At 41.1% G+C, this 26534-nt stretch overlaps 1 long non-coding RNA gene across 2 annotated transcripts; it reads right to left on the reverse strand.

The window, feature by feature from the left end:
* Positions 1-1558: 1558 nt before the first annotated feature.
* On the reverse strand, positions 1559-26251 carry LOC145720439 (uncharacterized). Of its 2 annotated transcripts, none has more exons than XR_014143344.1 (3): positions 26133-26251; positions 18650-19907; positions 1559-5418 (listed from the first exon to the last, which is right to left on the reverse strand). It is a non-coding gene; the product is annotated as an uncharacterized LOC145720439 (long non-coding RNA). The 2 variants fall into 2 exon arrangements; XR_014143343.1 differs by lacking the exon at positions 1559-5418 and adding an exon at positions 18060-18565.
* Between the last annotated feature and the right edge of the window lie 283 nt (positions 26252-26534).

Below are 26534 nucleotides of genomic sequence, written 5' to 3' on the forward strand. Positions count from 1 at the left end.
TCTTTGGTCTTTTTGAGGTCCAAAGAACAATCTCATTTTAGCAAATGTGGTAGGCAGAATAACATCCATTACTCCCACAAAGATGCCTTAATCCCTGGAACTTGTGGATGTGTTTTGCTACATTTCAAGGGGGAATTAAGGTTTCTAGTCAGCTTCCCCCAAACCCCCAGGTGACCTGTGACTCCTGCAAGGTTAGCAGAGGTAGAAGCTGGGAGGAGATATAAGGGGCAGGAGAGACCATCCTTACCAAAGGTAGATATAGGATGATGTTTACATCTTCTGGGTGGGGCAGTCTCCCAGTGATAATTCTTTCTCTTCAATAGCGCTTTGTGGAGTCAATCAAAGTTACCCCCTCTGGGCCCTTGGGCAATCCTTGTCTCTGGCCAGGTGCTCCTCATCCCATCTTCATCTTCTGTAGCCTGTGGTACCTTCCAGCCTCTTTTTGCTGATGACCTCTCTCCTTTGGCAAGGAGTCTGTAAAGACAGGTCTTTTCCAACAACCCCAAGGTCAGATCATTCCACAATTCCTCTTGGCTCATAAGAACACTCTGGCATCCTTTCCCCTCTTCCATCAGGGGTAAATGTGTAGTTTTCCCCCATTGCTTATGTATCTTTGCTTGGTCATCAGTAGGGCAGTTCCAGCCATAGCCCTTGATCTTCTCAAAGGAAAAAAATATGCTTAAAATTCATTAATGGGGCTGATTTTACGGTCTTGAACTTCTTCTGAACAATGGCCTGGATGCTTTCAACATTTTCTTATGATGAGTATTATGAACCACTTTTCCGTTCTTGCTTTTAGGGACTTTGCCCAAGTTCATTCTTAGTTGTATGTTTATATAGCATATCTATGGATAAGCCAGAAATAGTTTCATGCAGTAAAAATATGGTTGCTATTATGGTAAAATACGATGTTCATAAGAACTTAGGAATCTTGAGATAATTCACATTTTTTCCTTAAGTAACATATTTTCAGATATTTGCAAAGTGTGTGTTCTCTGAACATTTCCCCCAAACCTATATACCCCTTCTGACTTTAAATTCAATATCATTGCACCACTTCTAGAGACCAAAGATACACTTTATAAGAACCCTCAACAAATTACAAGTGACTTTAGCCACCACTTCCTCTCTCCCTTCCACATCTTGCCCAGGTTTAAGGTTCTCTAAGGGGTGCAAAGGATTTACACATCCTGAGAAAGATTATTGCTAATGTCATTTATGATATCAACAAACATTCTAAATACCAACTGAGACAACTTCCCAATCCAAGACCAGGATATCAAGACCAAAATGACCTTATAAATTTTTAATAATTTGCTCTTTGTAGATCATCTCTTAAGGGAAACACAAGAAGCTAATCACAGTTATTCACTCTTAGACAAGAACTGGGGACCTGGAAAAAGAGGGAGAAGGGCTTACTTTTTACTAAGTATCATTTTTAACCTTTTGAATTTTATACTGTATCTTCCCAATTCAAAAATTGTTTTAATTTTAAAAATAACAATTTGCATTTGAAGGTATAAAACTACCATTCTAACAATCAATGTTACAAGTAAAAGTCACCTTTTTACATAAGAAAATAGTTTTAAAAGTTTTAAGATTAATATGATTTCATTTATATGTGGACTCTAAAAAACAAAACAAATAAGCATATCAACAAACAAAACAAATAGACTCTTAAGTACAGAGAACAAACTGGGGGTTGCCAGAGGGGAGGTTAGTAAGGGGATGAGTGAAATAGATGAAGGGGATTAAAAGGTACAAACTTCCAGTTATAAAATAAATAAGACACAGAGGTGAAAAGTACAGCATAGGGAATATAGTCAATCATATTTTAATATTGTACGGTGACAGATGGTAACTCTACTTATCGTGGTGAGCATTGAGTAATGCATAAAATTGGCAAATCAATATCTTGTACACTTGAAAATAATATAACATTGTATGTTAACTATACTTCAATAAAAAAAATTTAACACTCCCCCCCACCAAAAAAAAAGAGAAAAAAGAAGAAAAGTTTTAAGGATAAATTGAATTGTGTATTTTAGATTTAGGGCTTATAATTAAGTTAACTCTGGTAGATTTTTTGAGTTTTTATTCCACTCTTGGCTCTCAGATTATTTCATTTTTCAACAAAAACTAAGAGACAGCTTGGGTTTTGTGGGGATGGAATTTGTAAAAAGGACATGTCTTATTGACCAGTGAGTCCACTACATCATTTGTAGAGTGCCGGCCATCTACAGGCACTATGTCGAGTGCCAGGACACAAAGGTCATCAGCCTTGGCAGTCTCTCCTGCCTTGGAGAGACTTGCATATTGCAGAAGAGAAGGTCATGCTTTGAAATCTCAGAGTTGAGAATGGAGGAAGAGAGAAGACAATGAACACCCAGAGAAGAGGCAAGAAGGACTTGGAGCCAAAATGGAGTCCAGACATGATATGGAAGCCACTAGAATCTGAAAACAAGGTGGGGGCCTAAAGATGGAAGGGTGTAATCAAAGATGGGAGGGTGTAATCAAAGCAGGCTCTTTTCCACAAGGCAGGTGTCCACACCCAAAGCAAAGTGGAAAACTGAAGCCCAAATTTCCTAAGCAATTTGTCCAGCTCTCAAGGGGGATAAAATGGTCACCTTCAGCCAACACATGTGAATGGAAAATCTGAAAAGGAAGGTCCTGTCCTCCTAAGCTCCTGTAAGACCTTTCTAAGGCTCAGCTTTTCTCATTTGTAAATCAGGAATAATAATATGTATATTATATACCTGTTGTGGGGATTTGGTTTTGTGTATATAAAATGGCTTACATGGTGTCAGGAGCATAATAGTTGCTCATGTATTGAGCAACTATTTTGCTTCTGTTGTTGTTATCACCTGTAAATAAAACTAAATGTCATAATGGTGGATCCCATGGATTGGTTCTTTCAATCCTCATTTTACCCCCATTTTGGGATAACTTCCTGTTCCTGTGAAACTAGTAACTACATTTCCCAGACTCCTTTGTTCTTAGGGTCTGGATGCCAGATAGTTTCCACCAGTTAGAAGCAATCACTTGAGATTTGGAAGATGGAAGGAAGTGGAGGCCATCTTCCGGTTGCTCTTTCTTTTGCAAACTTACTACATTAAGAGGGGCCTGAGGCATGGGGGACAATGGTGGAAGTGGTTGCTGGACCACCAGATCCCACCTGCAGTGGAATCTTGACACCAACAAGTGGTGGCTCCTGATTTCTGCTCCTCCAGCCCTGCCAGTGTGTTCGTAAGCATCTAAGTCCCATATTAAACCCCATGTGTCTAAAGTACCTAGAGTGATGATTCCTGTTTCTAGAACTGAATCCTGACTTACTCAGAAATGGATGTTTCATCTAAAGAAATCTCATATGTAAATTGCCGTGAAAGACTTTATTTTGTACTACTGTCTCAAAATGGCTTAGATTTAAATCATGAGTTAATTCCCATGTTTAAACCAGTTCAATGTTCTTCTTGATGCCATTCTCTTTGAGAACTGTTAACATAATACAATTAAAGTGTTCTGGGATCTTGAAAAGTTAACTCCAAGTATCATATTGAAAGAGGCTGAGTATATTTTTGTGATTATAACCCATCCATTGTCTTTCTTTATACTTTGTTTGGTTGAGAGGAAAATGGCCCCTGAAATAAGTTTGCTTCCTAATATCCATTCTTCCTTCCTTTCTTAGTATCAAGAACCCCAATTTCTAGCTGGTGACAGTACCACCCAGCTAAAATTTATTCCCACTATCCCTTAAAGCCAGGCATCGCCATATGACTAAGTTTTGGCCAGTTAAATATAAGAAAAAGCGTTTTGTGTAATTTCTAAAAAGTGTCTTTAGAAGGAGGGTATAAACCCTTCTCTGCCCCTTCCTCCTTCCTGTTGGCTGGAGTATGAATGTGATGACAGGACCGCTAACAGCCATCTTGGGTCATGAGGTAGTATAGTAATCATGGCAGAATAGAAGAGCATGAACCTGTTGCCTACAGAGCTGCTGTATAGGACTGGATTTTTTACCTCCAGATTTCTTTTACATCAGAAAAAAAAAAACAAACAGACAATCTCAAACCTTAAAAAATCATTGTTATTTTGTTTCTGTTTTGTTATTATATGTAGCCAAGCCTATGCCTAATTAATATAAGAGGAACAGCCAAACTTCTCTTCATAGCAACCACGGACTGTTTGTCAATTTTTAAAAACAAGTGCATTCTCAAAAGCTGCCTCATTACTGAAACACAGTAGGACATGCTGCTAAAAATGTTGATCTGGGTTTAGAATTAAAGACACAAAATGATCTTACAGAGGCCAATTCACGTACACAGCAGCGAAGTTTGCAAGCCAGCTGAATAACTCTGACTTGTTCGTATTGCTTTCAACATCAAACCAAGGCACCAATTTTAGGTTGAGTAAAAGGCAAGTCCTCACGCCCTGCTGATGATCCATCAGGGCTAGAGTTATTGATTCAAAATGGCTGTGTTTCGGGTTAAACTGGCTCTCTGTTGGCCATCACGTGACCACCCCACTGCTGACAGCACATCCAACAGTACAATCTGCTTTGCAGCTCTCTATTCCAGAGCCCATAGATCAGAGGGTTAAGACACTGGGCAAATGCAAAGACTCCGAAAAGCACCAGATTTAAAGCAAAGAAAAACACCCCACACATCTTTCCCAAGCCTATGAACATCAGGGTTGGTATCACATGTAAACCCATCTGCACTAAATGAATAAGGACTGTTTTCCTTGCTTTGATATTTGATCTATTAAAATGGCCAGCCTGTTTCCCTTCTCAGTAGATCAGAGAGTAACTTATAAGAATGATGGACAGAAGAAGGAAAAGGAAAACCATGCCAATAGCTCTGGCAGCAGAGCCATTCAAGATCACAGGGCAAAGGGGTTCAGATTTAAAAACAGCACCCTGAGTGGGGTTAGTGCCCTCTATGAGGAATAAGCAAACATTCTTGAATATAATGATTGTCCAAGACCCAGCCAGAATCCTATACTTAACTGAATCTACAAAGGACAGAGATTTCAAAGGCCAGCAAATGGCCAGGTACGTGTTGACAGCCATCAAGGCCAGGGTGAAGAGGATCCCTTCTCCAACACTTAGCTGGACCCCAAATACCACCCAGCACATAAGCACAGGACTGTTGGCCAGCAGAGCCCGCATCCCTTGGAAAACCACTCCCAGGCCGCAGTAGGAGGAGATGCACAGCAGATGGTGGCACAGGAGGATGTATCGGACCTCTTTCTTCAGCTTCGAATTCTGTGACACCATCATGATGATGATGACAGTGACAAATGTGGCAAAGAAGAAGGCAACTGTGTATACAGAGGCCTTCACTGTTGCTTCAAGCCTCAGCCAATCCGATATGTTGCAGTGTTCAGAAGACAAGTTCATGATCTTTCAGGGCAACTTGGCTCCTGCAGGATTAAAGAACAAGAAAGAGTGAATCTTAAAGGTTCTGGTGTGGTTTTCCAGCTCTGTGATCTTGCATAAATCTCAAGGAATATGTTACACGTTTTTCTGTAGAGAGAACAACTTTAGATAGCACTGACATGGATCAAAGAAACTGGAGAAATCATCTGGGGTCTTCACTTTATTTCAAGAGAGGGGCACATACTCAAACCATCCAAAAGGAAAGTTTGAAAGATGGACTCTCAAGAGTCAGCAAATTGCTCAAAATCAGGTCAAGGTTTTATTCTTTGTGCGTCCTTTTCCATCTCTGATTGTGAGAACTTTTTCAATTTGGAGCCACAAAGCACAACATTGTAAAACTCAGATGATGAACCACCAAGCACTTGTTAACACTTAGCACATGCAAAGGCCTGGGGAAGACTTGAGGGCAAGAACTGTAAGGAATGTGGGGAAGCCACTGATGCAAAGTCCTGAATTCATTTGGGTCCATAAGACATGACAAGGATATTTACAAAATGACAGCAGTCACGGGTGACATTTACCCAGTACTTTCTAGGGATCAAAACTATTTTTAGAGCATATTATTCACCAATCCTGGGGTATGTTTTATTTTCCACTAAGTGGTTTTTTATGCACTTTTCACAAATGGGGAAACAGACTTAAAGAGGCTAAGTAACCTGCTCAGGGCCATATGGTTATTGTGTAGAGGGGCCAGGATATGCATTTCAGAGTACAACTCCAGAGCCCACCCCCTCAACCACTACAGGGATATTCATGTCAAATGCAAGGTCAAATAAATGCATGCTCTGAGTTCTTCTTTGGCCAATGTCATTGGCCCCCCAATGCCAACTGAACGCCATTTGTAGAAATACCATTTCTGTTGTAAAGTTGGAAGACTGCATGTCCAGGAAGGTGTTGGGATCTTAGGATTACTGAGGGACTGGGACAACTGAAATGGTAGTAGCCTCATAAGATCTTCTCAAGCATACACAGCAGTAAATGGCTCACCATGCCGCAGCCTGGGGATCCCCCAAATTTCAGGATCACTGTCTCCAAAAGTCTACTGTAGAGATGCCAACCTTTGCCTCCCCACTATGGCTTTACTCACTTCCTCACCACCTGTTGCATCGCCTCTCTCATCAGAGCTGATTGGAACTAGGGGTAGACATCTGACTCATGGAGAATTATTCTAGACAGCACCAGTGTCTGCTTCTTAAACATCCGACTGAAGAATTCTCACAGAGAATGGAGTCTGAGTGTGATGTCACGTGATTGGCCCGCCAGTCATGTTGGCACATAGGCGAGTAGAAGAAGGTGACCGAGAGAGGTAAGAGAGAAGCAGAGGGAACCACAAAGTCCCTGCAAGGCTCCAAAAGCCCTTGCAAGACAGAGAGAGAACAACTTGGGCTCCTGAATTTCTGATTCTGCTGAGATGCTCTGCATTTTCTGTCCTTGGGTTCTAAAAATATAACACACCCTTCTATTATTTGAGCTAGCTTAAACGGGTTTCCTTCTGTTCCTTTATGTCGGCCCCTAGCGTTGAAAGTATATAAAGTGGACCCTGAAGAGACACAGTATATTATATGGAATTCCTAAAGAGCGTGTCACCGTGGAGACAGCTACTGCAACTTGCCGAGAATCCGCGATGTCACAGCTCCTTATGAAATCCCTTGCCCAAGGCATCTATTCTCCCCTGCATATTGTGTTGTCACCCTTTGTGGGGAATTTCTCCCATTCAGATGGATTTTTATGCCATTATCGTTCAGTCAAACTCTAGGCATTTATTCCTCTCTTTTCAGCCCCCAAAGAGGAATAGAAATGGGAACGGTCATTGTCATTGTCAAACTCATCATCAGGTTTTCTTTTAGCTGCAGACTTTTTGGTCAAAATCTTATACCAGAACCCTTCAATAATCAACAGAAAAATGCATCATCGGCCCACATTAAATGCCTCCTCATCTCTCATCCCCAGAGCACACTCCTGTAACTGTCCTCAAGGCACCACCATAGACAGCAAGGGCCCCAATGAAGATGGCATGCAGACTCTGGTAAGTTAGAATTCTGCCCTGCCTGGGGGAGTCACAGGAACTGGGCTTTAAGCCTAGGTCTGCCGCCAATGAGGAATGTGACTGTGGATACTGAGCTCACTTCACTTCTCTGGTCCTTGGTTCCTAACATCACAGCCATTCAGGATTGCAAGCTCCACATCTTTTTTCTCTATCTACAGAGTCATCCTCACTCACATCCTGAAGAGCCAAATCTTAACTTGGGCCAGGAGTATCTGGGCTTTTTCCTTATTCTTGAGACAAGATTGGCCCCGCCTTTGATCTGGAATGTCCTCATCTTATTCCCCGTGGCTGAGTCTTGAATAGAACTGCTGTCTCTCTAGGACAGGGCCTGCCTTGTCCTGCTAGGCCCCCTCCCAGGACCTAAAACCCAACCTCTGAGTCCCAGAATGAAGGGGTCACTGCTGGCAGCCTCCACAATGGCGACGGCCTCCCTGTCTGCCTGGGCCCACTCCCGAGCTCACTTTCGCTGGGTTTGACCTAGCTGATGGGCTGTGCTCCCCTATCATCCAGTCTTGCTCCCCATCCCCCATTCTGCCCAGAATCCCAATCGTGTCTGTAGCTTCCCTGCTGGATTCCTCATTTCTGCTCAGCAGGGCTTTCTTGCACTTGCATGTCCCCCAGCCCCCACCAGCCCCTACACACATGTCTGGTTTATTTTACAGCACATCCCAACAGCAGTGAGCGGGGCTTGGCCTCGCTGTGTTCTAAGACTTGAAACCCTACACAGAGCATTGTGCTTCCTTTGAAGAAAAATTTTACAAGCTTCTTTTCTCCCCCCGAATTACTGTAGTTGCAACTATAATAAACCTCTCTCCCTCCAGATCTAATACGGTTTCAGGCAACAAGTTTGTGTAGCTTTCTAATAAGTTTAACACACTGATCGATGAGGCACATCGTTGCATCACTCTACTCCACCAATCTTCACTCTACACTGAAACATACAACACATATCCTAAGCGGTGAGGTTACCAGGTGGTAAGAAACAGGCACCGACTCACAGAAGCCTCTCGCCCAATGGAAGCAGAATACGACATAACTAGGTAGTAATAACCAGAGACATCTGCCAAATGAGTAAGAAAGTTGGGTGTCCCTGGCAGGGCTGGTGGGGGGCTGGGTGTTCAGAATAGAAAGGGTCGCAGAGTCAGTGAGCGAAAGCTTCTTGGAAGAGCTGAGACTCAAATCCAGCCTTTCAAGATTGAAAACTAGAGCAAAGCAGGGTCAAAGGTGAGGGGGATAGAGATGAGGAGAGGTGCAGATTGCAAGCAAGAGAAAACGGCAAGAGCCAAGGCAAGGCAAAACCTGGGACAATGAGCAGATCCAGTTCGGTGGACTGAGGGCTTATTCAGAGGACTAAGGACAGACAAAGTCCAGGACCAGATTTTGAGGGCCTTGATTCCATTCCAAGGGTTAAAATTCACTCCGCAGGCAATAAGGAACCTGGCATGATCAAAATCAGGAGCAGCGCGTGCCACAGGTTAAGAGGTCACATGAGATGCCCACCCCTGCTTGCACAGTGGTGTCTGATAGGAGCTCTGCGGGGCAGGCAGCCTGGCAGGGGACAAATGTACACGGTGAAGACACTACTGTCAAAGCAGGTGGCTTAGAATTCTTCTTGTAGGGCGCCTGGGTGGCTCAGATGGTTAAGCGTCTGCCTTCGGCTCAGGTCATGATCCCAGGGTCCTGGGATCGAGTCCCACATCGGGCTCCCGGCTCAGCGGGGAGCCTGCTTCTCCCTCTGCCTCTCTCTCTCTGTCTCTCATGAATAAATAAATAAAATCTTAAAAAAAAAAAAAAAGAATTCTTCTTGTAGACATAAAATCTCCAGGAGGGTTACAAATCTGCAAAATCAATGAGGGTTTTATCGCCTTTAATTTACTTACGAGAACTCAGAAAGATGAGTAATTTATTCAGGACCATGCAGCCAGACAGAATCTCCCAGCCTGCAAATTCGTATTCTTTCTCAGAGGTATATTTGCCTATCAAGAGCTCATGGCAACAAAAGCCATGTAAGAAGTCCCCTTCTATACATATTACCTCCACTTACGGTTCATTCCTAGAGCCTTTTTCTTTGGAAATTCTAAAATGGAAATACCTGTTTTCCTCCAGCCCAAAATGTTCCTTTGGCTTCAGCTCTGAAATAAAATCCTGGAGCTAAGACTCCCATTGGTTCCACAACTACCCTGATGAAATCAGAACCCACCACCGCCACCACTCCCTACAAAAATCCTGCTGGAAGCATCTGTGTGGGGAGGGCGGGATGGGTGCCCAACATAATCAGTGAAGCAACTTGTCTCATCCTTCTGAAGAGCCTGGCTTAGGGCAAATCCCTGAGGGGCAACATGCTACCCTAGGTGGGAAACTGAATATACAAACACATATGGCCAACCCATAAATAAAAATTAAACTCTGGTCCACAACCTGCAGCAACCTGCCAGGAAACCAAGCCCTCGTCCAGAGTAACCGGTGTCTCTTCTGACCGTCCAGGCAGCCAGACAACAATCTCTGTAACAACTGGCCCCAAACAGCCGGGACTTGATTAATGATTGGCAGCTTCCCTAATTTTTGTCCCTGCTTCCAACTTAGGACCAATCAGAGAGAGTCAAATATGTCCCCCCACCCAGTCACATAGACAGCTCACTTCCAGTTAGCCCGCCCGCAGCTTCCCCAGGCCCCAGGCTCCCATCAGGGCACGCCTGAAGCCTCCCCGTGTCCCCCCTAAGCTCTCCCACTCCTCTACCTGTCTCTGAGGTTCTGCTATAAAGCAAGTGACTGGGGCTGACTCCCTTGCTCTAGCAACCTCTGAATATGTGGCCTTGGTTTGCTCATCTGGTTGGTCTTTGTTCATCTTCACATCTGTATGAAAAGATGGTTCTAGGGGCCCCGCAACAGCACGTGTACTTGGAGCCATTTCTCTAAGGAGGTAATGAATGGGTGGCAGCACATTCTTCCTCCCCAGCTTGTGCCCCTATCCTGGTCAGGGTCGAGGCAGACAGATTCCTCCCACGGAGAGGCACTGCCTACCTTGTCCTCACCATGAACCCTGGGTCACTGAGCTGGAGGGCAACCATTCCCAAACCGACACCCCACTTCTGAAGGAAACCAAGGAACTGTTGGATATGTGCTAACGTGAGGGAAGGGTCTGGAAGGGAGATAGGAAGAGGGTAATGACACAAACAAAACATAACAGTAGATATTCGTGCTGATTGCTCAGTATGAGACAGCTCTGGGGGAGCTGACTTCTTCAATCAGCACACCAAGCCCAGTAAGGAGGCACAATCATTTTTTGCATTTTTCCAAAAAGAAAACTGAGAGATAGAGGCAGGAAGGAACTCATTCAGGGTTAATTAGCTGGTGACAGTGATACTGGAGCTTGGACAAGGCAGTCCACGTGTAGGGTGCAATCTCTAAAACCCCGGGCCAGATGCCCCACGTCAGGGTAGGGTGATACCTAAAGGTTGTGATGGACTCCCTACACTTTCTCTCAGGGTGTTGCTGGTTAATGGTGAAGTCTGGCTTCCAACCCAATTCTTCTGATTTCTGAAATGACATTTGGTTATTGTTTGTTGAGTTTTTTCCCTAACAGGACCATACTGGTGCAGGTGAATTGAATTCTTCTTTAAAAAGAAAAAAAAAAAAAAAGACTTAGCAGGTGTTATGGTCTGAATTGTGTCCTCCCCAAAATTCATATGTCGAAGCCCTAACTCCCAGAACTTCAGAATGTGACTGTATTTGGAGACAGAGTCTTTAAAGAGGTAATTAAGTTAGAATGGGGCCATTAGGGTGGGCTGTAATTTCATCTGACTGGTGCCCTTGCATCCTTGTAAGAAAAGGAGATTCGGACACACACAGACCCTAAAGATGTGTGTGCACAGAGGAAAGACCATGTAAAGAGACAGCAAGGGGATGATCATCTGCCAGCCAAGGAGAAACCTCAGAGAAAACCAACCCTGCCGGCCCCTCATTCTTAGACTCCCAGCCTCCAAAACTGTGAGGAAATACATTTCTGTGGTTTAAGCCACCCAGTCTGTGGTATTTTGTTTCAGCAGCCCGAGCAGACTGATCCAGTAGGGAAGAGCAGCTCCTAGCTACCACCTTAGTTCCAGCTAGCTGAGCAGGGCTTCCTGTGGGTCCGTCCTGCCTCTCCCCAGAACCTCCACCTGGGAATTTCTGAAGGAGGAAAGATCTCTGAGAGGGAGGAGGGCCTTTCCTTCTTGGGTGCTCACGGTCAGTTGGGCGGTGCCGACCAGGCTTAGGGCCAGTATCTGACTTACTGCCAGTGGAAAGGACCATCAGCTGAAAACAAACCTCAGAAATGATTTCAAATGTTCTGTGGCTGCCGGCAGAAGGCCAATGAGAAGAAGTGGACACTTCCAGAATAACTCTTAAAAGCCTCGCCGAATGATGAGACCTTCTCCTCTCCCACGATAAACATGCCGTCTTCTCTTTAAACATGTCCTCTCCTCTGCTCTAATTGTGGCCTCACTTCTTTGGTATTTTATAAGTCACTCCGGTCTCGGAAGCTTTGGTGATCTCCTCTGTTATTCTCCTCAAAGCAGGCAGGAAGGAAGGGAGGAAACCGGTGTCTACTGGGCACCAGTCACTCGACATCAAGAACAGGCACTTAGTAAATATTAACTGTGATTGTTGATCATCTGAGAACAGCTCACAGAGGTGACGTGGGAACTGGATGAAATCACAAAGCCTCTGTAGGTGTATCCTGTGATTTTTGAAGACAGAAAAATCACACATTTTTCTGAGTGCTTTCTCAGGTGGTTAACTTTTTGAGTTTGAACTTGCCTTTTTATTTATAAAGGGAAATGCTCCAGCTTCCTTCCCCCATTTTGTTCTGATCAAAATTTCGATCTACAGATGTTCTTCTAGGTACTCATAAGATTCATTAATCCAGAGACCTGCCACCTTGCTTTAATAGAACCTTGGCCTTTTCTGAACTACTTAATGTGTAAAAACACGTGAAAAACAATGTGTTTCTTAAAAAACAATGCATTTGCACATGTTTACTTGAGATTTTGAAACACCAGGCTGCCCACGAACAAGGGTAGGGTGAAACAAATCCCCAAACCTGGAATATAAATAAATATTCAAGGAGGAAGTATTGAAAAGAAGGTAGTTCATAAGAACAGTGACAAAGCTTTTTCACTGTCCCAGATATACCTGCAGATAGAAATAGACAAAGGAGCCATTCCAGGATTTCAGAAGAAGATTGTACAATAATACTAACTATAATAGTATCATATGTAACAAACATTTTCCATGAATCTTCATATAAGTTTAAATAAGGAATTTATATGAAATTACAGTGCACTGGCTAAAATAAGAGTCATTCGATTCTGCTTAGATGGAGCTCTCTGCATTGGCATGGACTAACTAAGAACAAAAGCAGCCGTCTCGACACATAGACATGTATTCACTCAGTTGGTGAATTCCAGCTACAGGTATCATCCAATTTTCGAAAGTTCATGTTTCACCACTTCGCTTTTGCAAAAGATCTATATTGGTTCCTGTTTTCACGAACTGAAAAAAAGGCAAAAAATACCCATTAGCATTCTGCAGTTGTTGGAGCCATTATAGAGCAGCATGCACCCCAAGCATGGAGAGGCCCCCCGACCACGTCCTTCCCCAGGACCATGCTCAGCATCTCAGCTTCAGGCTGCTAGAGTTTTGAACTATGTCTGTGAGCTTTACCTTGATTTATTTTGTGCATCCATTAGCAAGATATGTTCTATGGTATGAGAAGAGTCTATGGGAAGTGATTTTTTGGGTCTGGGAATGTTCACAAATTTCTCCATATAAATTAATGGTAATTGCTTCTTTGCTTTATGCCATTTTGGCTTACAAAAGTTTTCATGGGTGGGGTGCCTAGGTGGCTCAGTCATTTAAGCAGCCAACTTGATTTTGGCCCGGGTCATGATCTCAGGGCCATGAGATCCAGCCCCTAATCGGGCTCCATGCTCAGTGCGAGGTCTGCTTGAGATTCTCTCTCCGCCCCCCTCCCTCTGCTCCTCCCCCTGCTTGCACTCTCTCTCTCTCTAGTAAATAAATAAAATCTTAAAAAAAAAAAAAGTGGGACTCGTGGGTGGCTCAATTGGTTAAGTGTCTCTCTTTGGCTCAGGTCATGATCCCAGGGTCCTGGGATCGAGTCCCGCATCAGGCACCTTGCTCAGTGGGGAGCCAGCTTCTCCCTCTGCCTGCCACTCCCCCTTTTGTGCGCTCTTTCTCTGTCTAACAAATAAACAAATAAAATCTTAAATTAAAAAAAAAAAGCTTTCATGGGAACACTGTACTTTCACATAGCAGGATAAATCTGCACATGTGTGCCCACTGGTGTGGATCCAAGAGTTGGAGATACCTCAGTAACCAAAACACACCAAGTCTCTGACATCATGGAACCTACACGGTCCTGAGGCCCTGACACTAACCTAGCATTCAATAAACAGATGGCATTTTTCTCCTTTTCTCCTTATCTCTCCAGATGCCAAAGGTCAATATGATGCCTAAAAACCACAAAAAGCAAACAGCAATCTGTATGTTGCTAAGCATGTGATTCATTTCCAATACTATTTCCCAGAATCTGAGAGGATTTTGTCTTTGGTGTCCTGGTTTTGCATTTATTTTTGAAATATGCTGAAGCTATTTTATTTTATTTTATTTTTTAAGGTTTATTTATTTATTTATTTGTCAGAGAGAGAGAGAGAATGAGAGAGAGCCACCCAGGCATCCCTGGAGCTATTTTAATGTTGCATTATTGAAATTATTAAGCTTTTCAAAAATTAATTTACCTGTGTATCATTTAACATTATTAAAGCTTATAAATCAACAATAGCTGCCTAGATAGTGAATTGTGTGTTTTGCTGATAGTTAATTGTCTATACCATAGTCAATGGCTTTCTTTCTTGCACAGTTAAAATAGTTGGCCAATCCTAAGCAATAACACACACCCTTTCTGCCTCAGCAGACCACACCTGGCTTTAGCCATAAACCAAATGTTTTATCAGTACATTCTTGGCAGACCTGAAATCAGCAGATTCCATGAAGCTCTTTAGCTTTCTCTCTCTGACTCAGCATTGGGGATTATTGTAAACTTTCTGTCAGGTTTAATTCTATTTCTCCCAATTAAGGTATAATGTAATTATAGCAATTCTTACTAACCTTTTTTACAGGCTGTGATTTGTTTCACTGATGAACCCCCTTAGTTTTGAAATCCACATATAACACACATTGCTTGTCAAGTACTCTTATCTGTAGTAGGTATCTTTGAGTAATATATATTATACTTGATTACATATGTCATGCAAAGTCAATTCTCTTTACCTGAATACTGTATGATTTATAATTGAAAGTAAAACCCATGGAATGCCTTAACTTTTGCCTTCTCTGTAAATTTTTACTTAGCACATAGTTGATTATTAACTTGAACTTTTATTTAACTATTATATAATTGATTTCTCTCCGTTTTCAGAATCCTGTATATTTTCAATGTTTCTTTGGCAGGGATATAAGCTCCCTGACCACAGCAGAGTCTATTACCATATGGATAGACTTGCATTTTTCCATAGCAAAGTCCACTTATACCAAGTTATTAAAGTTCTTGGTTATTTTCATTAGCATTTATATTTGCTATAGATATAGAAATGGCATAGAATTTTGAATCATATTTATAGAGCATATGGTTATTTCAATATTTATCCTTGTGATAATCTTAAAATATGACCATTATATTTATCTGTTTATTTAATAAACTTATTCCCAAATAAAAAGCATATTATTGTTATTAATGCTATTTGGCAAACATTATTTGTAACTATATTTTGTATTTTTCAACAGAAATTACATTGTAAGTATTGGTGACAAAAAATTATTAATGTTGAAAACCTCAGCCGTGTTATCATTCAACCACTTTCAAATGATCAGAAAAAATGTATAATCATGCCCATTCATGCCCATATCCCATTTTCTCCATTCATACATTCACTCATTCATTCATTCATTCAATGAACATGTATTGTGCACCCACCTTGTGTCAGGCACTGTGCTAAATGCTGAGCCTATCAGAGAAGAATGAGATATGGCCTCTGTCCTTAAGAAACTTATTTCATTGGAGGAGGGAGGAAGATGGCAGAGGAGTAGGGGACCCTAGTTTTGTCTGGTCCCTGGAGCTATCAATCATTCTGAATACCCGTGAACTCAACCAGAGGTCTAAGAAAAGAATTGCTGTAATTCTACAAATAGAAAAGCAACCACTTTTTGCAAGTCTTTTTTAATTTTCATTTTTACAATTACATTCAATCCTGTCATTGTTTTTAATTATATATGTTTATATATAAGTTTTTCTTTCTTTACAATTTTGGGAGCTAGTTTCTTCTAACAACTAGACCAAAATACACCCAGGATCTAGTGTATGGCTCTGTTCCATTCACCTGTCTGATTATATTCTCTCTCTCTCTTCTTTTTTTTTTTTTCTTTTCTGTCTCTGGTCTCTTCAGATTTGTTTAGTGTATATTTCTCTGGGGTTGTTGTTGCTATTTTAGTATTTTGTTCTCTCATTCATTTATTCTTCTCTGGACAGAATGACAAGATGGAAAAACTCACCCCAAAAAATAGAACAAGAAGCAATACTAATTGCCAGGACCTAATTAGTATGGATATAAGTAAGATGTTGGAACTACGAGGTCAGAATAATGATTATAAAGATACTAGGTGGGCTTGAAAAAAGCATAGAAGACACTAGAGAATCCCTTTCTGGAGAAATAAAAAAATGAAGATCTAATCAAATCAAAATAAAAAAGGCTATTAATGAGATGCAATAAAAAATGGAGGCTCTAACTGCCAGGATAAATGAGGCAGAAGAAAGAATTAGTGATATAGAAGACAAAATGATGGAGAATAAAGAAGCTCAGAAAAAGAGAGATAAACAACTACGGGATCATGAGGGGAGAATTCGAGAGATAAATGATACTATAAAGCAAAACAGTATTAAAATAATTAGGGTGCCAGAGGAAGAGGAAAGGGGGTGGTGCAGAAGGCATATTGGAGCAAATTACAGCGAAGAACTTCCCTAATCTGGGGAAGGAAACAGGCACACAGTCCAGGAGGCACAGAGAACCTCCCCCTCAAAAGCAATAAAAATAGGTCAACACCTTAACATATAATAGTGAAGTTTGCAAATCTCAGAGACAAAGAGAAAATCCTAAAAGCAGCTCAGGACAAGAGGTCCTTAACCTAGAAGGGTAGAAACATAAGACTGGCAGCAGACCTATCCACAGAGACCTGGCAGGCCAGAAAAGACTGGCACGGTATATTCAGGGTGCTAAATGACAAAAACACGCAGCCAAGGATACTCTATTCAGCAAGGGAGTCATTCAGAATGGAAGGAGAGATAAAGAGCTTCCAAGACAAACAGAAACTAAAAGAATTTGTGATCACTAAGCCAGCCCTGCAAGAAATATTAAAGGGTTAGACAAAAGCGAATTTTTTTCTCCTTTTCCCAAGAAGAGGATCTGGGGAAGTTATTCTTTTTTTTTTTTTTTTTTATGTTATGTTAATCACCATACATTACATCATTAGTTTTTGATGCAGCATTCCAAGATTCATTGTTTGTGTATAACACCCAGTGCTGAATTCTGAAAATGCAAAGTCCACCAACGAATCAGGCTTACATCATGGTTATTGCCATGGTTATTGCCAATGTTACCTAACCTGAGCAGCTACCTTGTTTCAGACTTTCAGCCTGCCCTGATCTTAAATATGTGGTTGCCACTTAGTCTATGTCTTGACTTCCTAAATGTCTGGTCTAAAACATTGAATATTATTTCTGGATGACCCTGGACTGAAGCCACAATAAGGACATCTGCTCTTTCAGAGTTGTCAGAGTGGTACCATGCAAATCCCTACCTGGACCCCAAGGAAGTGTGACCTGGTCAGAAGGCAAATGTTCTTACTGGAGGAAGGGCAGTCTCCAGATGGAGGGCCATTGGTGATAAAAAGGATGAGTGAAAAGTGAGTGGGGACCAGTCAGGAGACTTCAGTTTGTGTGACCAGAGCAGTAAGAATCCATATAACCAAAAAGGGATGTGCTATCTCTAGGTGGTCCTCCCAGAAATAATGCATTTTATTTTAACACTTGGAGATGGTTTGCTTGTGAGATTAAGAGGCCTCTTTGTACAACATCAGGAGGTGACTAATTTGATCCTGGAAATGTAATCTATGGAAACCATTCAGTGTACTTACAGGTTCAGCAGAAAAGTATTGAAATAACAGCTGAAAATAGGATTTTTGTTCCCTTGGAAGCAATGAAAAGCAAAGAGTAAGAAGTTAAAATACATCACCACTGAAGAAGCAAAGAGGCCCCTATTAATGTAATATCTTGATCTACTTAATAAGCATATCTCACAAGCTGAGAGATACTCATGAGATTGCCACAGTAGTATTGTTTTATTCTGCTATGTGCTAGAGTACTGTGAAGTGTCTATGGGTAGGTAATGGAAAAGTAAGGCAAAATCCCTGCATTTGTGGAGCTCAAAATATTTTAGGGAAGATAGATGTATAAGCAAATAGTTTCAATTTTATGATTTAAGTGCTTTAATTCAAAGTGCCATGGAAATCAGAGAAGGGACTCTAATCTTCCTAGAAGAGTCAGGGACAACTTCTCATGGGACAGTGACTCTAAAAAATAAGAAACATTCTTCTATCCAGCTAGCCAGCCTCCTATTCATCCATTTATCAGGTATGTGTTGAGTACCTCTTACTGTTCTAGATGCTGTAGATGCACCACTGAACAAGACAAACAAAGTCCTTCCTTGAGTGAAGTTGACATTCTGGCAGGGGGCAGATGACATTCCAGGAGAAACACAGAATAGGCTCCTTAAGACCATCCAATATCCACCTTCGGGCCTCATTTCTTCTCCCACAGGTATTTTCCTACTGAGACCAGAGTGCCTTGACCACTTAAACTGGTACATTTCCATCCTTTTGATTAAGTATAGTTCTCGTCATGAAACCAAAATGACGATTGTTTACCATCACAGTAGGATAATTCCAGAAGGGCATGATCAGATAAAATCAGGTTTCTGAAAATGCAGAACTGAGGATCAATTTCAAGCAGAAATAAAAGTGAGAAACAGGGTGCCCAGCCTGACATGAGAACTCCTTACCTTACATTACCAGTGGAGGTCTTTTCTCCCAGTGGAAAAATGGGTTCTCTTTTCCAGGAAAAAAGTATGTGGAAGAGCAACAGGAGTTTCTCCAAGAATCCTATGAAGAATTCCCAATACCCAGCATCTAACAGAAGTGAATCAAGCAAAGTGCCTCACTTCACATTCTCTCAGGCCCCTGAGTCTTCAGACCTAGGGCCCCTTCCATGCTAGCTGCAACAAGTGTCACCCTCTGATTCCCAGTGTAGAGAGCTGCAGAACCTCAGAGAAAGTGGGGATTTTTTGTGGTAGCCACTTCCTGAAAGAACACTCAGCCACCGTCTGTCCAAGAAGGAAGTAGAGGAACCCAGAGACAGTACCTCCCCTTTTATGTCTCTTCTGGGGTTGGGACCTGCTTCATGGTGTTTAACGGTGACAAGAGATAAGGTTTCTAGAGAAAGCTAAAAAGTTTCCCCACCCCAGCATAAGGGAAACATTCAAGCCACTGGAACCAGTGGTTTTAAACCTGACTAGCCTTCAAAAATCTCATGTTACATCTATTGAAATGACCACAATTTCATTACAGAGGCAAGAGAAAGGCAGTTAGAAGCTTCTGCAAGGCACAGTTGGTGCCATTCCAAAAATTCGTATTTCCTGTTTGCCAACATGTCTGCTTTAAGTCTCTCAAGCTGCTAATTATACTGCGAGTGTTATACACCAATGTTTCCTCATATTTATAGCCTTCATTTCTTTTTAAAGTTATTCAAGTAATATGTTTGTTGTCAAAAATGTAAAGTAACAGATAGGCATAAATAAGAAAAATCAAAATTCCCCATAATTCCACCTGAAGATAAGCACTGTTGGCACTTTGGTGTACATCCTTCCGGTCTTTCTTCTGTGGTGAGGATGAGCTTCTCAACATCCATTGCACCCCACACCATTGTAGAACATCCATTGCAATTTCTTGGGATTTACCCCATGTCCACCTCCATTATGGAGCCTGGTTTGGCTAAACCAAATCACAATAATCTTAAGCTCCTGCCACGCCGTTTGTTTTAGGGACCAGCACCCAATCCAGACCTAAGCCAATCAATACAAAGCATTCCTCTGGCCACCTGGGTAGGCACGTGATTAAGATGGTCCAATCGGAGCAAAGCCTAGGATTCCCCCTGAAGGCCTGGGGAGAGACCCTCCTTCCTTCTCTGTGTCTGGACAACGGGAAGCTGTTGGCGTCCAGCTTACCACCACAACACAAACCCGCTTTCAGCTGAGGCGGATGCTGCAGAAGGCAGAAAAGAGATATAAAAAAGAAATTAGGTTTTTAAGGAAATTTCAGGGCTGCTAAATTAAGCTAACACCAAAACCTATCTTACTTCTGGAGTTTCTACTTATATGAACGAATACATTTGCTTGTTGACGTGAGTTTAAATTGAATTTTCTATTACATGTAACATGCATCTTAAATGACTCATGGAGATATTTTTATTAAAACGGGGCCATATTGCACACATTGTTTATAACTTCCTGCTTAAAAGTACATAATAGCCATCCTTCCTTTTTAAGAAAAATATACTACAAAATTATTAATTGCTTCAGAGTAGTCCATTATATGGACAGACATTAAATTACTTACCCGATTCCTTTTTGTGGGGCATTTACATTGTTTCTGGGTTTTTCCATATTATGTAAACAATTCAGTGTTGAGTTTTCCAAATATAAGAGAACATACTTCTTCCTTAGGACATTTTTCCACTGTAGAATTTCTGATTCAAAGTATGTACTTTTTCAAGGATTTTGATTCATATTGCCAAATGGCCCTCCTAAAGGTTTGTTTCAATTACATTCCGACCAACAGAGCATGAGGATACCCCAAAAAACTCTCTCCCTTCTCCCAGCCAAGAACCCACAACACATATAAAGTTTCAACACAAATAGCCTATGTCTATATGATAAATGGTTTCCCATGGCTGTTTAATTTGCATTTAAAAAAATCATATAGCATGCTGACAATGTTTACTTTTCATATATTTATTTGCTTATTGTATTTCTCTTTTTCTAAATTGCCACTGCCATCATTTGCCCATTTTTAAAAAAGATTTTATTTATTTATTTGAAAGAGAGAGAGAGCACAAGCAGTGGAGAGGGGCAGAGGGAGAGTGAGAAGCAGACTCCCCACTGAGCAGGAAGCCCAGCTCAGGGCTCCATCCCAGGACCCTGGGATCACAACCTGAGCTGAAGGCAGACGTTTATTTATTTATTTTTTTAAAGATTTTATTTATTTATTTGAGAGAGAGAATGAGAGAGAGAGAGAGCACATGAGAGGGGGGAGGGTCAGAGGGAGAAGCAGACTCGCTGCCGAGCAGGGAGCCCGATGTGGGACTCGATCCCGGGACTCCAGGATCATGACCTGAGCCGAAGGCAGTCGCTTAACCAACTGAGCCACCCAGGCGCCCCTGAAGGCAGACATTTAAACAACTGAGCCACCAACGTGCCCCAACCCTTTGCCCATTTTTAATTGAAGCATTTATTTCTTACAGATTTGTAAGAGCTGTTAATATTTAAGATTATTCAGCACTTGCCTACTATATATGTTGCACATCATTTTCACAGCACACCATGTGCCTTTTGCCTTGCAAATGGTATTTTTTACTGTTCTGAAGTTTTACATTTTAGTTAAATCAGTCAATCTTTCTCTTTATGTTTCTCTGCCCTTTTTGTGTCATTCTCTAACCTGAGAACTCACAGTCGTCTGGGTTCAGCCTCCACTGGTAAAGATGACCTGATGTGAACAGCAACAAATCAATGCTGGGGATGCTGGAGACTCTGAGCCTTTGGGAGGCAGCCTGGGATTGTCAGAACCTCAACACCCCTGACAGCTTCTCCCCAGCCTCCCCTACAGTGAGCTGTGTTTTGTGATTAAATTATGGCCAGTGGGATGAGAGCAGATGTGATGTATGCAACTTCCTGGTTGTGCTCTTTAGCAAGGGAAATGCCTTCCCCTGGATTTTCACTCCCTCCTTGGGTTGGGGTGAAGAAACGGGGGTAATCTTGTAGATAAGCAAGATACCCGGGGATGACAGCACAATGAGCTAGAAGGAGCCTGCGTCGCTGACACTGTAGAAAATCCGTACCTCCTAGACTGCTCATAAATGGACTGTTTCATGAACAAGAAATAAACTTCTCTCTTGTGGGAACCACTCCTATTTTAGGACTTTATTAAAGAGTCAAACCTGTATCTTAAAGAGTAACACATGGTCCCATTTTACACACACACACACACACACACACACACCCCACCATAAGAGAAGATAAAGGAAATGATTGTTAATGTTAATTAATTCAGGAAATGGGATTATAGGGGTTTGGGAGGAAATTATGAGCTTTTCTTTTAATATTGATTTTATTTTATTATTATTATTATTATTTAAAGATTTTATTTATTTATTTGACAGAGAGAGACATAGTAAGAGCAGGAACAAGCAGGGGGAATGGGAGAGGGAGAAGCAGGCTTCCCGCTGAGCAGGGAGCCTGATGCGGGGCTCGATCCCAGGACCTTGGGATCATGACCTGAGCCGAAGGCAGACGCTTAACGACTGAGCCACCCAGGCGCCCTGATTTTATTTTTTTAAGCCAGGTAGCTCTAACTCATGAAGTCACATTACCCCACGTGGTTAAACCCTTTTTAAAAGTGTTTTTAAGCCCCTTCACTTGAAGTCACAGCCCTAGACTTTATGGGTGGAAGAAAATTGTACTGGAGGCAAGGGAGCAAATATCACAGCAGGTGGAAGAGTGTAATTCTAACAGAACTGGACGAGGCTGGCATTGTGTCATCCATCGTGAATGTGTGCTTCATACCCACCATGGCCCAGTATTCAATGGCATCAGTATATTTCTTTTTAGATAATGCATTTTAATCTTTTTCTAAAGGTTACCAGAAAGTTATTGCAGGACTATCTACTGGATGCTGAGACATAAGATATAATATGTGTCTCAATATGCTTTCCCACACAAGGAAAAATACCTAGAAAAATGTCAACACACATATGGCAAAAGTTCTTATTTTTTTAAAAAGTCCTTGCAAATTTTAAATATTCATTCACCCATGCCTATAAACATTCAGATAAGTTATGTTTTTAACATACATTTGTATGTGTCCCTTTCACCCATAGAAAAAGATCCAGAAGGATGCACAACAAATGGACCATCATGGTTATTTTCCAGGAAGGGTATTGGATTAGCCTGGGGGAAAGGGGAGACTGGAGGAAAACGTTGACTTTTTACGTTTATCGGGTTTGTATTGTTTGTATCTTTACAATGAGACTGATTTCATATATTGAATTCATACATTTAAAAAACAACATATAAGTTTTAAATAAACAGTGGGAAAATAAACTAAAAATATTCTTTAAGTGAAAAAACTATAGCTTGTGATTTTTCAGGAATGTAGAAAACCCCAACTCATGTAGACTTGAGCCATCATGAAAATCTTTTTCTCACATAACAAAGAAGGTCACGTAGGCTCCAAGGTCGATTATTTTCCTGGCTTTGCGTGGTCATCAAGGTCCAGGGTCTTTCTGTCTTTTTGATTTGTCATCTTCTTCATGTTGGCTGTTTGCCCTCATTCTGATTCCCCTCACAGATGACCGCAGCAATTCCTGGTGTCTTATCTAGACATTACGACATGCAAAGAAAGAAAAGGGCCTCTCTTCCTGAGTCTTCCTAGGACAGAAACACCTTTCCCAGAGCTCTCAGGGTCGACTTCCTTCCAGCTTCATTGGAGAACTGAGTCACAAGACTGTTCCTGAACCAACCTTGGCAAGAGAAGGGGAATTGTCACTTTTGACTTAGACTAGCTGTCAACAAGGAGAGATAAACATACAGGAACTGAGCAAAACAATGAACGTTCCTAAACATTATCTTTTCATGATTATTTGCATAAATCAGAAAATTCAATATTGTTACATTGTCAATTCTCTCCAAGTTGATCTCTACATTCAGTGCAAAACTCTAGGAGGTCATTTTTTTTTTTAAAAAATAGGAATTAACAAGTTGATTCTAAAAATTGTACAGAAAAACAGAGGACCTAGAATAAACAAAACAACTCTGAAAAAGAAGAACACTACCAAATTTTAAGATTCACTATAAGAACTACACTAATTAAAGCAGTGTGATATTGGTGTATGGAGAGACCTACACCAATGATAGATAGGTCAACGGAACAGGATAGTGTCCAGAAAAAGACTCATGTGTATATCATCATTAGATTACTGCCAAAGACGTCAAGATAAATCAATAGTAAAATGGAGAGTATTTTCAACAAATAGTGCTGAAGCAATTATATACATATTATTTATATATTTTAAAAAATGAATCCTGAACTGTACCTTGGGTCATACACAAAATTCAACTTGAATGGATCATAGACCTGAATGTAAAACCAACAACTATACAACTTTTAGGGAAAAAAACAGGAGAAAAATCTTCGCAACCTTAGGTTAAGCAGATACTGATTATATAGGGCACAAAAAGTTCAAACCACAAAATAAAAAGTGTATATTTTTTTCCATATTTAAAACTTCTGCTTTTGAACTCTTTTAACTTAATTAAAATATAAATAACACAGGTATTTAAAGAGCACAGGATTTGAATAGACATTTCTCCAAAAAAGACATACAAATTACCAAGAAGACATGAAAAGATGCTTATTATCACTAGTCATTAGGGAAACATAAATTAAAACCACAATGAAATACTACTTCATATCCACTAAGAGAGTTAGCATCAACAGAACAGGCAATAACTAGTGCTGGAGTTGATGTGGAGAAACTGGAACCCTCATACATTGCTGGTGGGGATGTAAAATGATAGAGTTGCTTTGGAAAACAATTGGTAGTTCCTAAAAACATAAACATAGAATCACCATATGTCCCAGCAATTTCATGCCAGGTATATACCCTCCAAAATGAAAACATGTCCATACAAAAACGTGTACAAAATGTTCAAAGCAGCATTATGCTTAATAGCCAAAAAGTGAAAATAACTCAAGTGTCCATCAACTGATAAACAGATAAACAAAGTGGGGTTTATCCATACAGTGGAACATTATTCAGCCATGAAAAGGAATGATACGTGCTACAACATGCATGAATACATTATGTTAAGTGAAAGAAACCAGAAATAAAACAAACCCACATATTATATAATTCCATTTACATGAAATGTCCAGAACAGGCAAATCTGTAGAGACACAAAGTAGGTGAGTGGTTACCAGGGCCTCAGGGGAGGAGAGAATGGGGTATGACTGCTAATGGGTATGGAGTTTCTTTTTGGGGAGATGAAAATGTTCTGGATTTGGATAGTGTTGGTGGCTGCACAACTTTGGAAAACAGTTTGGCAGTTTCTTAAAAAGTTATTCAGTTACCACGTGACCCAGCCATTCCACTCCTAGGTATTTACCCAAGAGAAACGACAACATACGCTCACACAAAAACCCTCCATTTGTCTATCAAATGTTCATAGCAGAATTATGCATAATAGCCAAAAAGTGGAAACGATCCAAATGCCCATTAACTGGAGAATAGATAAACAAATCTTGGTATATTTATGCCAAGAATACTGTTCAGCAATAAAAAGAAATAGTTAAGCTGCACTAATACACACTGACACACACAATATGGGTAAACCTCAAAAGCATTATGCCAAGGGAAAGAAACCAAACACAAAAAGATGTCAAATGCATAATTCATTTGTATATGCTATTCTGGAAAAACCAAAACTGTAGAGACAGAAACCAGATCAGTGGTTGCCAAGAGTTAGAGGTAGAAGAAGGGATGGCTACAGGGGGGCAGAAGGGAACTTTTTTGTTTTGATGGAATTGTTCTGTCTTGGAGGATACAATGGTAAGCATTTGTTAAAACTCCAAGAACAGGGGTGCCTTCAGTCAGTTAAGTCTCCGACCCTTGATTTCAGCTTAGGTCATATCCCACCGTTGTGAGATTGAGCCCCATGCTAGGCTCTGTGCTGAGCATGGACCCTGCTTAAGATTCTCTCTCTCCCTCTCCCTTTGCTCCTCCCTTTTCTCTCTCTCTCTCAAAAACAAAAAACAAACAAACAAACAAAAACAAAAAACAAAAAAAACCCTCAGACAACTATAGGATTCAAAGGGTGATTTTTTACTGTATCTAAATTATACCCCAATAAATCCAATTAAAAATAAACCACATTATCCTAATCCACCTTCTCTCTACAAAAAAATATATATTTATATATAATATAATTTATAATTTATATATATTTATATGTATATAATATATAAATATATAAATACATATATATATTCAGGAACTTGTTTTTTTAAATGTGGGCAGAGTCCTATAAAGAGGAAGGAAAGCCAAGTACATTTACTTCCTCAAAAATGTACGGCCTCCATTTTCCAAAACACAAACACCTATGAATATCCATACATCACCAGCTTTGTAAAAACTTTCAGCAATAGACTACTCACTTTTTTGAGAAAGAAATCAGCTTGGCTAAGACTGTCGCTCCCTGTCCCTCCACCCTGGTCGCACTTGTTTTCAGCCAGTAACCTGGCTGCCCGTTGGGAGGATGTTTGGTTTCAAGTGTTTTCACTTCCTCTGGAAGGAGGTTACTGTGGGCAACAGTGAATAAAATAGAGAGTGATAAAATTGGATCCAATCTGCCCACATGAAAGGTGTGGTGGGCAGGATCCACACTCTGCCCATACCCTCTAGGGTCTCTTTCCCATTCCCCCTGGTCGTATGCTTTCCCTCCCAGCAGCCATCATCTGCCTTTCTCTGCTGGAGGACCACTCTCAGGCCCAGATCCACCTGCCTGCTGCATTTGGTAAGCCAGTCATCCTGGGAAGAAATTCACCACCACCACCACC

The sequence above is a fragment of the Leptonychotes weddellii genome, chromosome 3 (genome assembly GCF_054177405.1).
Source record: "Leptonychotes weddellii isolate Sample4059 chromosome 3, ASM5417740v2, whole genome shotgun sequence".
In the NCBI taxonomy this organism is placed as follows: Eukaryota; Metazoa; Chordata; class Mammalia; order Carnivora; family Phocidae; genus Leptonychotes; species Leptonychotes weddellii.